The sequence below is a fragment of the Ceratotherium simum genome, chromosome 14, assembly GCF_057802395.1.
Source record: "Ceratotherium simum simum isolate JZ-2026a chromosome 14, ASM5780239v1, whole genome shotgun sequence".
NCBI classification, from domain to species: domain Eukaryota; kingdom Metazoa; phylum Chordata; class Mammalia; order Perissodactyla; family Rhinocerotidae; genus Ceratotherium; species Ceratotherium simum.
This window is the reverse complement of record NC_141913.1, coordinates 25,999,771-26,013,189: the sequence shown is the minus strand read 5'-3', so window position 1 is coordinate 26,013,189 and position 13,419 is coordinate 25,999,771. Positions and strand designations below refer to the sequence as shown.

Here is a 13,419-nt window from a genome sequence, read left to right as displayed (position 1 = left end):
TATGGACTTCAATGTCTGAAGCAGTCAGGCCTCACCACTAAGACAGTGCTGCCTTCTTACTCTCCACAGTCCCTGCTATACACAGGGACTTGTAAATATTAATAAAGTATTTATTGATAATTCGCTAATTCCTAGGGATGGAAAAATGAGAATTACAACATTCCCAGAAATTTTCACTCACTCTCTAGCCTTAAGGAAAACAATAAATTATAAAATGTAATATGTAATTTCCAAAGAACAATCCAATAACTTAGCATGTGGCTCTACCAATGCAATGCAAATTCTAGTCCTTTTTATAACTGAATAAATACTGAAAAAAATTTTTTTTCAATGAGAAGTAACAATTACCAAAAACGCAAAAATCTAGCAAAAATCATGACATCTAAACCTAAGGAAGTGTCTTCAAATCACCTCATGGCTTCCCAGAAGGCTTCACCTAGTGTCCCTTGGTGTTTGTCCCATAGCTGAGGTTGTCAACCAAAAGATAACATACCAGAAGCCTATTATTTAAACATCTTTACAGAACTAAAAACAATCATATGTTCTCTGTATAACATTAGAAGTCATTAATTACAATGATTGTAAAGGAGGATTCTTATAAACATTTATAAGGATTTGCTTCATAATTTATAAGAATTTTAAAAATTAAAGGAGAAACAGCTCACATAAAATCAAAGATGCACTCTCAACTCTCATCACTATTGCTACAGCTGCCCTACAAACAATCCCAAACATTCCTCCTCCTTAAGAACTAAAAGGGTTTCACATCGACGACGTCCCAACAAAAATACAAGCAAAACAGCAGAGGAGAAACTAAACTGAAGGGCTAATCATTGACTTAAAATTTCAAAAGGTATCAAGTAGTAATACTCTAGGCAGTACTAGTCAAAGTGTAGTTCCTAGACAGCAAGTTGTTTGCACCTATTCCATGAGGAGGTAAGCACACAGATTGAGAGTAAGCATTTAGAAACTTTTGCGGCACTTTGACAGAAATTCTACATCTACTCAATCTAACAAAAAATTGGGAGTTATATATTGTAGGTTTTTTACTTCATTTTCCTTGAAATACATTTTTTACATATGTTAGAAAAGAATCAGCCCATGACAAAGGGGAAAGGTTAAAAACTGGTTCTTCAGGGATATTTGCTTCTGAGAAAATAAAGTAGATGTACTTTTCCCTATTCCTCCCACTAACTACAACTAAAAATTCTGGACATTGCGTATAAAACAAACACAAGAAGACTCTTAAATGTGGAGAGAAGAAGGCAGACTGGTGAGGGATCTCAGGCCCCAAGAAACAACACAATGGTGATTTCCCTGGGTTTTATTTTTGCGTCATAAATCCCAGACTTGGAGCTGAAGATGCTAACAACCTGGAAATGCAAACAGGTGAAGACAAAAAAAGCCCCAACAAAAGCCTGCTCTCTCCAGCCAAAAGATCAGAAAAGGGACATCATAGCAAGACAGAAAACTCTTAGGTAAAAAAAAAAACACTCTACTTCAGACAAACACCAAAGAAAAAACTGTGGCCCCATCCAGGCCAGCAAAGGTCAGGTGGGTAGCTTAGACTTCCATATGCTCACCAGGTTGTAACAAGGCACCCCAACCCCCTCCACAGTAGAGTGATGCTGAGAAGGCCAAGCAGGGAGCCCAGGCTTTCATCCATGTCAGCTGGTAACAAGGTACCCTTCCACACCATCTCTCCTGGGGATCCTAGACCTTTACCCTCACCTGGCAGTAACAAAACACTCTACTTCTTGGGTCAAAGGAGGCCAAGTGGAGAAACTGTTATTTCTAATTCCTCCAGTTGCAATAACAAGGCAGTGCTGCATGCCACCCCCTTCCCCTGCTGCAGAGGTGTCAAAAAAACAGCTGTAACAGAGGCTTAAATAAGATCCAGAATTTCATATAATATGAAAATGTCCAGGTTTTAATCAAAAATCACTCATCATACCAAAAGCCAGGATGAACTCAAATTGAATGAAAAAGACATCAGTAGACACCAACACCAAAATGACAGAGATGTTAGAATTATTTCACAATGATTATAACAGCTGTGACAGAAATGCTTCAACAAACAATTTCAAGCATGCTTGAAACAAATTAAAAATAAATAAATAACCTCAGCAAAGAAATACAAAATATAAAGAACAAAACGGAGATTTTAGAGCTGAAAAATACCAAAATAAAAAGCTAGGTAGATGGATTCAACGGCAAAATGGAAAGGACAAAGAAAAGGAACCGGAAGACAGAGCAATAGAAATTACTCAATCTGAACAACAGAGAGAAATAAACTAAAGAGAAATCACAGCCTTAGGGACCTGTGGGACCATAACAAAAGATCTAACATTCAAGTCATCAGAGTCTTGAAAAGAGAGGAGAAAGAGAATGGACTAAAAAAGTACTCAAAGACATAATGGTGAAAACTTCCCAAATTTGGCATGAGACATAAACCTACAGATTCAGAAAGCTGAGTGAACCCCAAAAAAGACAAATGCAAAGAAATCTACACCAAAATGTATCATAATTAAACTTCTGAAAACTAAAAATAAAAAATCCTGAGAAAGTGAGAGAAAAATGACACCTTAACTACAGAGGAAAAACTATTTGAATGACAGTGGATTTCTCATCAGAAGCCACGGTGGCCAGAAGGAAGTGGTACAACATTTTTCAAGTGCTGAAAGAAAATATCAACAGGGTAAAGAATTTCTCTGGATAAAGAATCCTATACTCAGAGAAAATATCCTTCATGAATGAAGAGGCAATCAAGACATTCTGAAATGAAGAAAAACTAAGAGAATTTGTCACCAGCAGACTTACCCTAAAGAATAGCTAAAGGAAGTTCTTAAAACAAAAAATAAATGATAAAAGAAGGAATCTTGAGACATCAAGACAAAACACAGTAAGCAAAAATACAGGGAAATAGGCTTTCCTTCTCCCCTTGAGTTTTCTCATTGATGTTTTGATTGTGGGAGCAAAAACTATAACACTGTCTAGTGTACTTCTAAATGTACGTAGAAGAAATATTTACAGTTGTATTAAAATGGGGGAGGGGAAAGGGATATAGAGAAGTAAGGTTTTTATACTTCACTTCAACACAAAATGATGACAACAGTAGACAATAAGTTATGTATATATAATGTAATGTCTAGAGCAACCAGTAAAAAAATTTTTAATTAAAAAAACTATACAAAGAAATACACTCAAAAATAATACTGATAAATCAAAATGTAATTCTAAAAATATTTACAATTAACCCACAGGAAGTCAGGGGGAAAAAACACCGAGAAAAAGAAAAGAGAGGGAAGAAAAAACAAAAAATAAAACGGCAGACTTAAGCCCTAACAGACCAATAATTACATTAAATGTAAATGATCTAAATGCATCAATGAAAAGACAGAGATTGGCAGAACGGATTACAAACATGACCCAACTATATGCCATCTACAAGAAACTTACTTCAAATATAACAATATAGGCAGGTTGAAAGTAAAAGGATGGAAAAAGAGATATCGTCCAAACAACTAAAGAAAACCAATCAAAGGAAAAAGAAAATTAGTGGCAGATGAAAGGCATGATTAGGCACATGAGTGTGGTAATGGATTGTAATTAGTATTCGGGTGGTGAACATGATGTAATCAATGCAGAAACATAAGTATAATGATGTATGCCTGAAATTTATACAATGTTACAAACCAATGTCACTGCAATAAAAAAATTAATTAAAAATTTAACAAAAAAAAGAAAATTAGTGGCTATGTTATTATCAGATAAAGTAGAATTCAGAGCAAAGAAAATTGCTAGTGACAGAGAAGGGCATTATATGATGATACAAAGGGTCAATCCACCAAGAAAATACAGCAACCCTAAATGTGTATGCACAGATAGAGAGCTACAAAATATGTAAAGCTAAAAATTGATATAACCTAAAAGGAAAAAAAGACAAATGTACAAATATAGTCGGAGACTTCCACACCTGTCTCTCAAGAGTTGATAGAATATCTAGACAGAAAACCAGCAAAGGTATAGCAGAACTTGACAACACCATCAACCAGTAGGATCTAACTGACATTTATAGAACACTCCACTCAACAACAGCAGAAAATGCATTCTATTCAAGTGTCCACAGAACATATACCAAGACAGACCATATTTTGAGCCATGAAACAAGCCTCAACAAATTTTAAGAGAACTGACATAATAGTGTGTGTTCTTCAATCACAATGGAATCAAACTGGAGACCAAAACCAGAAAGATAATAGGAAAATCTCCAAACACTTGGAAACCAAACAACACACTTCTGAATAACCCCTGGGTCAAAGAAGAAGTCTCAAGGAAAATAAAAATATACATTGAACTGAGTGAAAATAAAAATACAACATATCAAAATTGGTGGGACACAGCTAAAACAGTGCTGAGAGGGAAATTTATATAGGGCTAAATGCCCTCGTGAATAGAAATACAAAAAATCCTCAACAAAATATTAATACAGATCTTCCTTTACTTTCGACAGGGTTGCATCCCAATAAACCTACCGTAAGTTGAAAATATCACAAGTTAAAAACGCAATACACTTAACCTACTGAACATTATAGTTTATCCTACCTCACTTTAGCCTAGCCTAAGCTCAGAACACTTACATTAGCCTAAAGTTGGGCAAAATCATCTAACACAAAGCCTATTTTATAATAAAGTGTTGAACATCTCATGTAATTTATTGAATATTGTCCTGAAACAGTATTTGAATACTGAACTGAACAGAATGGCTGTATGCATACAGAATGGTTTTAAGTGTGTCAGTTGTTTACCTTCGTAATTGTGTGGCTGACTGGGAGCAAAGGCTCGCTGCTGCTGCCCAGCATCACGAGAGAGTATTGTACAGCATGTCGCTAGTCCAGGAAAAGATCAAAATTAAAAATTCGAAGTACAGTTTCTACTGAATGCGTATTGCTTTTACTTTACCATTGTAAAGTAGAAAAATCTTAAGCCAAACCATTGTAAGTAAGGGGCTGTCTGTAAATAGAATTCAGCAATATACCTAAAAAATTATACACTATGACCAAGTGGGGTTTAGTCCAGAGATGTAAGGCTGACTCAATTAAAAAAATCAATCAAAATAATCCATCATACCAATAGGCTAAAGAAGAAAAATCTCATGACCATTTCAATTAATGCACAAAAAGCACTTGACAAAATTCAACACCTACTCATGATAAAAACTCTCAGAAAGATAGAAATAGAGGGGAACTTCCTCAACTTGATAAAAAGTATCTATAAGACACTATACTTAATAGTGTGTAGTGTAAATGTCTCACAATTAGCTTTTTTTATTGTAATGTAAATTGCATGACATTAAGCTTTTGATTGCCCAGGCATCCACTTCAAAGACATCCAGCTACACAACTAGATAGTCAGGCCACCCCACCCATGAAGTTCTCTTTTTTTTTTTTTAAGAGAGCTCTGGTAGACTTAGATAACTGACTCTTTGGCAATTTGCTTCTCCCTTCCCGTGCCCTAATTCCCACTCTTATGTTTTAAATTCACCAATAAAGAGCAAACCTGAAAACCCTATGCACCTCACCCTCAACCCCAATAAAAGGAGAACCCCAGGTCCAAGCACTCTCTCTACCTGTGACCTCACTGTGTGGTCGCACGTGTGCTGTGTACTCTCCAGGACCTATGAGTAAGAAATCTCGTCTTTTCAAAGTTCCCTGATGGTCGTTGCTGAGGTGTGTCTTAATAATAAAAACCACAAGGGTCAGTCCAGCCGCAACACTGGCTGTGAAAGGGAAAATGTCTGTGGGGCTCACCAAGGGCCCAGATAAGTGCCCCAGGCATTTCTAGCCAATAGCATCACTATGGATAGGCTGAGACCAACCCAAAACATAGTGAAAGACTGAAAGCTATCCCCCTAAGATCAGGAACAAGGCAAAAATGCCCTCTCACATTATTCTTATTCAACATTGTACTGGAAGTTTTAGCCAGTGTAATAAGACAAGAGGAAATAAAAAGCACGCAGATCAAAAAGGAAGAAATAAAACTGCCCCTGTGTAAACACAACACAGTTGTCTACTTAAGAAAGTTGCAAGGAATCTACAGAAAAACTCCTAGAACTAATAAATGAGTTCAGCAAGATTGCAGAATACAAGATCAACATAAGAAAGTTAATATTTCTCTATACTAGCAATGAACACATGGACATCAAAATTAAAAATACAATACCACTTTCAATTGCTCAAAATAAACATACTTACATGTAAATCTAACCAAACGAATCCAACAAAATCTAACAAAACATAGAATTGTATGATAAAACTACACAATGTTGATGAAAGAAATCAAAGAAGATCTAAATAAATGGAGAGACATACCATGTTCATAGATTGGAAGATGCAACATAGTAAGATATCAATTCTCCCCAAACTGATATATAGGTCTAATGTAATTCCTATCAAGATTTTTTTTGTAAATATAGATAAGATTATTCCACAATTTATATGGATAGGCAAAGGCACAAGAATAGCTAAAACAATTTTGAAAAAGAAGAATGAAGTGGGAGCAATCAGTATACACCAACTCAAGACTTATTATGTAGCACAATAATCAAGACTATATGATACGGGTGGAGGGACAGACACATAGATCAATTGAACAGAATAGAGAACCCAGAAATAGATTCATACAAATATACCCAACTGATTTTTTACAAAGATACAAAAGCAATTCAATGGCAGAAAGATGCTGCCTTTTCAACAAATGGTGCTGCAAAAACCAAAACTGGAAACAACCAGATGTCCTTCAAGAGGTAAATGGTTAAAAGAACTGTAAAAGTACATCCATACTATGAAATACTACTCAGCAATAAAAAGGAAGCAACTATTGATACACGCAATAACTTGGATGCATCTCTAGAGAATTATGCTGAGTGAAAAAAGCCACTTCCAAAAGGTACTTACTGTACAATTCCATTTACAAAACATGATTGAAATGAAAAAATTATAGAAATGGAGAACAGATTGATTGCCAGGGCTTAAGGAGTGGTGAGGTGGGAGGGAAGTGGGTGTAGCTATAAAAGAACAACATGCAGAAACCTTGTGGTGATGGAAATGTCCTGGATCTTGACTGTAGCAATGACATTATCGTGGGTCTGACATTGTACTATAGTTTTACAAGATGATACCATCAGGATCAACTGGGTAAAGAGTGCATGGGATCTTTCTGAATTATTTCTTATAACTACATGTGGATCTACAATTGTGCCACAAAAAAGTTTAATTTAAAAAAAAACAACTGGACCTTCATTTACTGTTCTAAGGTTCATCACGCAAACGTTAACACTTCAGAAGGTATCTACCCTCTTAATAACCCTTTATTACTCTTGGCTTTGTGTTGGACTAAGTGAGGACACACAGATATAAATGTAAAATATTATTCCTACCCTCAAACATCATACACTCAAGTAGAGGGACAAACACAGGCATAAATTAACAGTAAAAGACTTCATAATGGAGATGGGATTTGAGCAAATCCTTGAACAAGAGAGGTGGAGAGGGCGGAAGATCTTGGGAAGAAGAAATCACTTAAGGATAAAGACACAGAGCTAGAAATAGGCACAGTGCCTACGGAGGAAGAGATGTGTATGTTGTGAAATAACAGAAAAATAGGATAAGCAGTGTGGGGGTAATTATGGAAGGTCACCAAAAGCTAGAGAGAGGAGTTCAAAGTCACTTACTCAGAATAGCCTTCCTCGCCAACTCAGGCACCAAAAGCAGCAGCTTCCCCAATCCACAGTCTCTCCAGCATCCATTACTTTCTCTTTATAGCACTCATCACAAGTTGTAATTATTATGTACTTATCTGTATGTTTATTTAACGCTTTCCCACCCCCAGTTATCTTGAGTATCTAGCCCTGGGTGTGGCACACAGTAAGCACTCAATAAATATTAACTTAATAAATGAACAAACAATAAGTATTCATCCTAGTTCTCTTCTATGCAGCTGCCCCACTCTTCTTCCTCCATTATCTGTCACTCCATTCGCCTTGGTCCCTCTCTGACCTACTGCCGCTTTTAGCTAATCTCTCCTTTTTCCTTGTTCTTCCACCTCAGCCCAGCTCTTAAGCCATCATAAAGATAAAAACTCTACATTTGAAAACAGTGGTTCACAATTTCAATGTTGTAACACTCTTCTGAATCTCAATCAATTAGGATTGAGATATCCCAAGAAATCTGTTACTGAAAACAAAGTACTAAAGTTGTATGTTGTTATATAAGCATAAGAGATGTATATATTACACAATAATATAATAAGAGCAGAAATAGTTATTCCTCTTATGGCCTTACTTTCCTGAATACGAGAGCCTTTTCCCAGAAATGGATGATCCTATCTGGTCTATGGAAAGCTGTCCATCAAAGAGAGCCAGGACAGCACTCCTCAAGGCTACCAAAGTTATGAAAAACAAGAAAGACTGAGAAACTACCAATGACTAAGGAGACATGACGACTAAATGCAATGTGGTACCTTGGATTGGATCCTGGAACAGAAAGAGAATATTAATGGAAAAATTGGTGAAACCCAAATAAAGTTTGGAACTTAGTTAAAAAAAAATATATATATATATATGGCATTAACATATGATTAAGATTGAAATTTATTAATATTATTTTATATTATTAAAAAAAGAGAGAGATAGGGCATGCAAGTGAGCCAAGAGTAAAACTCAGGCCAGGGTAACTGAGGTTTGGAGTTGAAAAGTTCCTTCATTTTGACTCAGGTCCCATGCTCTTACCTGATGCCATGAGAATTACCTTGCCAGCAACTGTTTGAAATTAACAACCAGTTTGGACTTTCTAGCATGCTCATTCATATACTCAATAAGCATTTATTGAGTGCCTACTGCTTACCACTCACTGTGAAGTCTCTGGGGATATATGGCTAGAAAAGGAAGACACAATCTCTGCTCTCATAAAGCTTATACTATATTGGAAGAGCCAGGCATTTAACAAATATTTGCATAAATGTTGAGGGCTCCCAAGAGTTTTAGAGCCTACTTCTTAAAAGCCCCATCTAACAATTAATCAGAATATTCATTATCACTGGTGTTCTGGATAAGGCCTTCAATGTGAACATAAATCACCTGAAACAGATCTGTGATCTATGACCTGTGATCTGTTAAATCACTTTAACAGGTACTCATTCAGTTGACATGCTTTGGGACCTGAGATTCTGCATTTCTTCCAAACTACCAGATGACAGGGATGCTGCTGCTGGTTAACATACCACACTGTGAATTAGCAAGGCACTGAAGTACCGTGGAAACATCCCTCAAACTATCATGTAAAATGCAACCTCCATAAAGGCAAGGACATTTTGTCTCCCTTATAGGTTACCCAGGACTTAAACCTGTGCCTCCTAGACACTCAATAAATATTTATTTACTGAATAAATAAGCGGATATATGGTTTAGACAAGCACTGGTCAATAGGAGCCACTAGCCACATTTAGTTACTGAACACCTCAAATCTGGATCGTGCAAGTGAATAGCTCAATTTTTAAAAATTTAACTTTAACTAATTTAAATAGCCACATGTGGTTAGTTGCTACCACAATGGACACTCCAGGTCTAGACACTGATGTAATGTAAAGAGCACTGGATTAATAAGACCTAGGTTTGAGTCCCAGATCTGCTGCTTAGCTTGTGACCTGGAAAGTTACAACTTCTTAGGGCCTCAACAACTTCACCTGTGAAATAAGGGCAACACCCCACCACCATCACCACCTCAGAGGGTTCCTGACAGGAATTATTATAAACCAATGTATTAAGCATAAGGCATGATTGAGATAACATTCTCTGCCCTCCAGAAACAGTTCACAATCACAAAGACTACTTTGCCTATTGCCCACACTTGCCAGAAAACATCAAGCACGTTTGGTTGAAGAGTTGGTTAGCTCAGTGGCTTTGAGAATGAGGCCAAGGTCATAAGTTTGGAGGAGGGGGGACGACCCTCACTTAGCAAGGCAGACCAGGTAAGAGAGGCAATGACAATGCAAATCATCACAATTCCCGGCAAATCTTTAAGTGGGCATTGTATCGATTACGGAGGAGTAAATGACATTTCATTCATTCATTCTTCCAGGATGGGCTGCCACATTACCTAAAGCCCGCTACTTCTCATCCACAGACATTTACTAATTCAAGACCGGGTCCTCTTCGCGGGCAGTGGGCCAGGAAGCCCCTGCCCCGGGCCGCCCGCGTGTCCTCCCCTCCCCCGTCGCGCCCACCCGGCAAGGGTCAGCCTGGCACCGCGGCTCCCAGGACCACACGGCCGGGCCGAACCCAGGAGCCATATTTAGCTGTATTTTTGGTCAATAAAACAAACTTCCGTCTTCTAAAGAAAAACGGTTCTAACTCAATGTCAAACTAGGACGGAAACTCGCTGCTCGCCGCAGTTGCCAACCAGAGACGCCGCGTGTCCAGCAGCCCCGGAGTCCCCGACCCGGACCCCGCGCCGAGCGCGCCCGCGCACCGGCCACAGCAGCGCTGGCCACAAAGGGGGCCGGGGGACGCGGACGCGGCCGGGCCTCCACCTCCTCCTCCGCCGCCGGCCCCGCGCAAGCGGCCGCGGCTCCGGGACGGCTCGGGCGCGGGCGGACACTCACCTCGGTCCACGCGCGGCGGCGGCGGCGGCGGCGGGCGCTCCTCGGGCCGGCCCGGGCGGTCGCGGCGCGGTCCCGCGGGCCGCAGCGCGGGCGCTACTCTCGGGCCGCCGTGCGCCGCGCCGCCTCCTCGGCCACTGCCGGCGGCTCCCCGGGCGGGCGGGCGGGCCCGGCGCGAGCCCCGCCTCCGCCGCGCCTCCCCCCGCCTCCGCGCCGGGCCTCCCGGGCTCGGCGCGCTACTCTGGGCCGCCCCGCATGCCGCCGCCGCTGCCGCTCGCTCGGGGCCGCCTCAGCGCGGCGGGCCAGGGCCACAGGGCCGCCCGCGCAGGCCTCTCGGGCGCGGTCCTCACAGCGCGCGGCGTGCTCGGCGGCGGCGGCCCGTGCGGCTGCGTGGGGGAGGCGGGGGCGCCGCGCGCTCACCCGGATGCGCCGCCCCCCGCCCTGCGGCGAGCCCCCCTGGGGGCTGCGGCGCTTCCCTCGGGGCACGGCGGGGTTCCGGCTCTTCCGCGCCTCTGTCCCTGCCTGACCGGCCGGGAGGCGCGCGCCCGAGGCGCCGCGGCCGGGAGGCTCCGTCTGCGACGGGCTCGGCCGTGCGGTCCGGGACGGCTGCTCTCCACCTGAACCTGTGTGCGGACAAAGAGGCTGCCGCAGCAAGTAAAATACAACTCGGGCCGGTTCACGTCGAGCAGATCGCGGGGTGGGAGGAAATGGAGGTGTCCTCACCGCGCCGAGGAGGTCGTCGGATCCACCCCGCGGCCGAGTACAAGGCTGCTCCTGAGCCGGTTGGGAGCGGCCGAAGCGGACTTGGGGACTTTTAGGACTGTCGGCGGCGCCTTCGGCCGGCGGTGCTGAGCCCTGCGCCGGCGACGGGGATGCAGGAGGTCCGGGACCCGGGGTGGGCGGTGAGAGGGGAGGCCACCGGCCGGCAGCGCCGGAAGAGGCAGCCAGGCCTCGGGGGACGAAAACACCCGGGCCCCGTGCAGAATGGGGACTGTTTGGGGAAGTCTCTCCTGCGTAGTTCTCCGAGAGGGCCCTTCCACTGTGCCCCTTGGGAAACACTCCTCCTGGCCCCTAATTCCAGTGCCTAGCAGTACCTTACCCTGAAGAGAAGACAAAACCCTGGTCCTCTGTCACTCACACAAGGCGTAACCAATCGTTCTTTTCATAAATTAATTTTTTACTTAAATCGTTCAGAGGTTTGTGTGTCTTGCCAGCCAAGAGCTGGAATGATGAGACTAATGTTTATATTATTATTTAAGTGGTCCCTTTTTTATTTTTTAAATAAATGCTGTATATGTTCACAGAAAGAACCAAAAGGCTGTAAGCAAAAAAGGTTACCGAAGATGATCTCTGTAATTTTACTCTCCTAGTTTGTGCTTATCTACGTTTTCCGAGTATTCTAAAATAAAAGTAAAAAGTTGCTTTTTAAAAGTACTTATATAATATTTTGAAACAAAGTGAATCATGATTGACCTGTTAATGAATCACAAGGAAAGTTCTTTTTGAAGTTTGTATCTCTTAAAAATTCTGTATCCAAAAAAAACTATCTCTGGAGGAAAAAAGATTTGCAAATCATATATCTGATAAAGGACTTGTATTCAGAATGTATAAAGAACTCTTATAACTCAATAAGACTAATAATCCAATTTAAAATGGGTAAAAGAATAGATATTTTGCCAAAGAAAATATTTAAATGGTTAAAGATAGCATGAAAAGATGCTCAACCTGTTAGTCATTAGGAAAATGCAAATCAGAACCACAATGAGAAAGCTCTTCACACCCACTACAATGGCTGTAATAAAAATGACTGACAATAACAAGTGTTGGTGAGGAGAGAGAGAAGTTAGAACACTCATACATTGCTGATGGGTATGTGAAATGGTACTACCACTTTGGGAAAGTGTTAGGTTCTTAAAAAGTTATACATGAAAGTACCATATGACCTAACAATTCCACTCCTAGGTATATACCCAAGAAAAATTGAAAACGTGTCCATATAGCAAGTTGTACATAAGTATTCATAGCAGTATCTTCATAATACCCAAAAAGTGGAAACAGTCCACATTTCCAGCAACTGATGAATGGATAAACAAAATGTGATATATCCATACAATGGAATGCTATTCACCAATAAAACGGAATGAAATAGAAGATACAACATAGCGGAACCTCAAAAACATTAAGCTAAGTGAAAGAAGCCAGATGCAAAAGAGCACATATTGTATGATTCCATTTATATGAAATGTCTAGAAAAGGCAAATCTATAGAGAGAGTGGATTAGTGGTTGCCTAGGGCTGGGGGTGGGAATGGGGAGTGACTGCAGAGGGGCACAAGACATCTTTCTGCAGTGACAGAAATGTTCTAAAATTGGAGTGTGGTAATGGTTGCACAACTCTCTAGATTTACTAAAAATCATTGAATCATGCATTTGAAACTAGTGAATTTTATGGTGTGTAAATTTTACCTCAGTAAAACATTTGAAAAAAAAAATCTGTAGCCCAAGATAATAGTACCTTATCTAGTTGCAACAAGTTCTTTGCAATTAAAAAAAATTGAAAAACAAATGGAAAATGGAGTGCTGTTTGCATAGTACAAGATAATAAAATGCACTTTTTGCAATTGGTTGTATAACCAAGCACAATTACCCATCAACACCCCCAATCTACCCACTCCTATTTGTTCAAAAATGTATCTTCACTTTACCCACTAAAAGAATTGGAAATGGGGTTTGAAAAGATAAGCATGTTTGAGAGCAAGAAAGAA

The 13,419-nt window shown here is 40.7% G+C and overlaps 1 protein-coding gene across 3 annotated transcripts in view; it reads right to left on the bottom strand.

Moving 5' to 3' along the window:
* Positions 1-11,465, bottom strand: part of GALNT1 (polypeptide N-acetylgalactosaminyltransferase 1) — a 128,917-nt gene extending 117,452 nt beyond the window's left edge. Inside the window, exon 1 of one of the 3 annotated variants that reach the window (XM_087439145.1) lies at positions 11,380-11,465. The gene's annotated coding sequence lies outside the window, so the exon portion shown is untranslated. Of the gene's footprint in view, positions 1-10,659; positions 10,753-11,379 lie in introns of those variants that run through there. The other 2 variants (XM_087439144.1, XM_087439143.1) reach the window with 2 other exon arrangements.
* Between the last annotated feature and the right edge of the window lie 1,954 nt (positions 11,466-13,419).